Raw genomic sequence first — 4,518 nt, 5'->3', positions numbered from 1 at the left:
CGTTTGAATCCTAGTTATATATCATGTATATGTGTGTAGATATAAAAGGTTACTTCTTTCATTCAGTTCAATGCCTTTGGGTAGCAAAGGTATACAAACATGTTCATATACACAAACAACATTACTAGTAAACTATAATAGGTATAGTTTAGGAAGATACTATTACTAGAACAATGAAACATACAATGAGTCAGTTCATTCATACATAATACATAGTGATGAGAAACAAACATAATACGTAGTAATGAGAAACAAACATAATACACAGTGATGAGAAACAAACATAATACGTAGTAATGAGAAACAAACATAATACATAGTGATGAGAAACAAACATAATACATAGTGATGAGAAACAAACATAATACATAGTGATGAGAAACAAACATAATACATAGTGATGAGAAACAAAACATACAAGCTAGAAAGAGAAAGAACACACAATACAGCTAGCACATACATATACATATACATATACATTACATACAGTTATGTGAGCCGCTTAACGGGGGCATGGCACTACCTGTCATGACCCGTTTTGTATCCAGAATCTCCTTAAATGGGGAGCGTATGAGTTGGTGTATAGATCTATACTGGATTGAATATCCTACACTTTGCTGCTCACTACAGTGGGACTTGTAAGTCTATGGGTGCCAAACGTCATTTCTTACGACGTCTAACATCGTCGTTTTACTATTGAGTCGGTAGCAGGATACAGGCCGATCACATGGTACTTTAAATAACAATAGGTTTAAAGTAGTTAGTACAGGAGTAGTTACTTAATACAACACTACAGTACTATTTCATTTTCCCTTTACATTTACTTTGTGATATTCACACAATAAATAATAATGTAAGAACTATATTTTTGGTTAATGATAGTCAGATTTGGGAAAATACACACTCTTACAAGAGACACACACACAGACACTAGATGCCTTGGTAGAAGGCTACTGTTAGTAGAAAACATAGGGTTTTCGAGGAGAGTTCAAACAAATACAAACTTTTACAAAACTTATACATTACAAACATCTTACAAATGCTTTCATACAAACACAGACACTAATATACTTATGATCTCACCAGCTTTAAAGCTGATAAACTCTTTCAAGATAACTTGTATTCTCAGGTCGCCAATACACAGGTACCGGAGCCAGGTTTTTGAGAAGATGGAGCTCGTTCAAGACTCATCTTTTATTTTGATGTATATTTTTGGTGTCTATATAACTTGACAGAACACACTTGTATGAAATTATATTATTAATGCCATGGATGATGTTGTTGCTTGTTTACTACTTTGCATTGTTGTGATACTGAACATGACGTCCTCCACCCCCGAACGATTCTACCGTTCCGGTTTTGGGGTGTGACATTTTTCAGATAGGGCTCTGACATGGTGGAGCGACCATGTTAAGTCACTAACTTTCATAGTGGCTAATACGATGAGTTGGGAGAACTTAAAAGCCATGCTAATGCGGGAATACTGTCCGCGCGGTTAAATTCAAAAACTTGAGTAGGAGTTCTGGGGTCTTATCATGGCTGGTGCAGACATAACCACTTACACGAATCGGTTCTATGACTTGGCAATTATGTGTCCTGAAATGGTTTCTCTGGAGAGCAAAAAGATCGAAAAGTATATTTGGGGACTGTCGCCCCAAATATATGCAAGTGTCATTTCCTCTAGACCTGTTACCTTTGACAGTGCCAAGGAATTGGCACAGTCACTTATTGACGATGGAAATTGACCACGGAAATTGCCAAGGAGAAGGTTTGGAACAAGAGGAAGGGCAAATCTCCTCTGGAACCTTCAAAGAAGCAACAAGTAGTGGCACTCCATGCTACTACTGTACCTGCTACCATACCTACTGTACCTGCTGCTGTCCCTAATAACCTTACACCAACTAAGCCCTATGTTGGCACCCTCCCTAAATGCAACAAGTGCAATTTTCACCACAACGGAAATTGCCAAGAAATGCAGTGCCGTAACTGCAACAGGAAAGGGCATACTGCCCGATTCTGTAGAATACCACCCCAACCACTTAACCAAGTACATGCCGTTAGAGTAGGCCGAGCATGCTACCAATGCGATGATGTGGGGCATTTCAAGAAAGATTGTCCAAAAGCTGGAAATGCCGGTGGAGTTGGGAGGATTCTAGAACTGGGTCATGAAGAAGCGGTGGCAGACCCTGCAGTGGTCACGGGTACGTTCCTTCTCAGCAATACTTATGCATGCATTCTATTTGATTGTGGTGCTGAGAGGAGCTTCGTGAGCCATAATTTTAAACATCTACTAAATCAAAACTCCCAACCACTAAATGAAACTTTCACAATAGAAATGGCTAACGGGAAATCCGAATCCACCAATGAAATATACATAGGATGTACCCTTACCTTGAATGAGTTGTCTTTTCCAATAGACCTTATGCCGGTCTCTATCAAAAGTTTTCACATCATAATAGGTATGGATTGGTTGTGCCCCAACCATGCTGACATCCTATGTTATGAAAGAGCTATTCGTTTGAACTTGCCAACTAATGAAACTCTTATTATCTATGGCGACAAACCCGAATTGAACCTTCAGATCGTTTCTTGCATCAAAGCACATAAATACCTTCGCAAGGAGTACTGTGCTTTCTTAGCTCACGCGGTAGACAAAAATCAAGAAGTGAAAGATATCGCGAGCATTCCAGAGGTCTGCAACTTTCCCGATATTTTTCCCGATGATCTTCGAGGAGTGTCTCCCGAATGACAAGTCGAATTCCGAATTGACTTAATCCCTGGAGCTACCCCTGTAGCCAAATCCCCCTATCATCTTGCACCTACTGAAATGCAAGAATTATCCAGTCAGCTTAACGAACTCCTTAGCAAAGGTTTCATAAGACCAAGCTTCTCACCTTGGGGAGCACCAGTTTTGTTCGTAAAGAAGAAGGATGGATCATTCCGCATGTGCATAGACTACCGCGAGCTGAATAAACTTACCATCAAGAATCGATACCCCTTGCCTCGCATTGACGATCTGTTCGACCAACTTCAAAGTGCGAACCACTTCTCGAAAATAGACTTAAGATCCGGGTATCACCAGTTACGGATTTTGGAGGAAGACATTCCCAAGACCACGTTTAGAACTCGTTATGGTCATTACGAGTTTATAGTGATGCCATTCGGATTGACGAATGCACCTGCTGTGTTTATGTACCTAATGAACAGAGTGTGTCGTCCATTCCTGGACAAATTCGTCATAGTCTTCATTGACAACATCCTTATCTACTCAAGAAGCAAAGAGGAACATGGCCAACATCTTCGTTAAGTATTACAAACCCTTAGGACAGAAAAACTCTATGCAAATTTTTCAAAGTGCGAGCTGTGGATTGGGAAGGTTGTTTTCCTAGGTCACGTGGTTAGATCAGAAGGAATACACGTGGACCCTTCCAAAATCAAAGCAATTGAAAACTGGCCAGCACCCAAAACACCTACAGAAATCCGACAATTCTTAGGTCTTGCTGGCTACTATCGCAAATTCATCCAAAATTTCTCCTGAATCGCTAAACCGCTTACCACCCTGACGCAAAAGGGTGTAACTTTTAGTTGGGGAGAGAAGCAAGAAATAGCATTCCAAACGCTCAAACAAGCCTTGTGCAGTGCACCGATCTTGTCTCTACCCGAAGGGACAGAGGACTTTGTAGTGAACTGTGATGTTTTAAATCAAGGGCTTGGCTGTGTACTTATGCAAAGAGGAAAGGTTATCTCCTACGCCTCAAGACAACTTAAGACGCATGAAGTCAACTATACAACACACGACCTTGAGCTAGGAGCGGTGGTGTTTGCTCTGAAGATCTAGAGACATTACCTATATGGCACGAAACGCACAATATTCACGGACCATAAAAGTATCCAACATATCTTTTATCAAAAAGAGCTGAACATGAGACAACGACGATGGGTGGAGCTACTGAACGACTACGAATATGAAATTCTTTATCACCCTAGTAAAGCAAACGTAGTAGCTGATGCCCTTAGCAGAAAAGAATACTTGGGATGTGGGGTCAAGTCGTTGACCATGACAATCCATTCACATCTGTCCACACAAATCAAAGAAGCTCAACTTGAAGCCTTGAAACCCGAAAACGTGGCAGGTAAAACCCTGAGAGGAATGGAAAAGAACTTCGAAATCAGGGATGATGGAGTCTATTATTTCATGAACTGGATCTGGACGCCAAAGTTCGGTGGTTACAGAGACGTGATTATGAATGAAGCAAACAAAACCCGATACTTCATTCATCCAGGTTCAGACAAGATGTATCTGGACCTTAAGAAACTATATTGGTGGCCTAACAAGAAGGCCGAAATCGCTACCTTTATGGGCAAGTGCCTTACTTGTGCGAAAGTCAAGGTAGAGTACCAAAAACCTTCAGGTTTATTACAACAACCTGAAATCCTTGAATGGAAGTGGGAGCGGATTACAATGGATTTCATAACCAAATTACCAAAGACTTCGGGTGGTTATGATACTATTTGGGT

This window comes from Lactuca virosa, chromosome 1 (assembly GCF_052849685.1).
Source record: "Lactuca virosa cultivar CGN04683 chromosome 1, Lactuca_virosa_CGN04683_v6, whole genome shotgun sequence".
In the NCBI taxonomy this organism is placed as follows: domain Eukaryota; kingdom Viridiplantae; phylum Streptophyta; class Magnoliopsida; order Asterales; family Asteraceae; genus Lactuca; species Lactuca virosa.
This window is presented reverse-complemented; position numbering follows the sequence as displayed.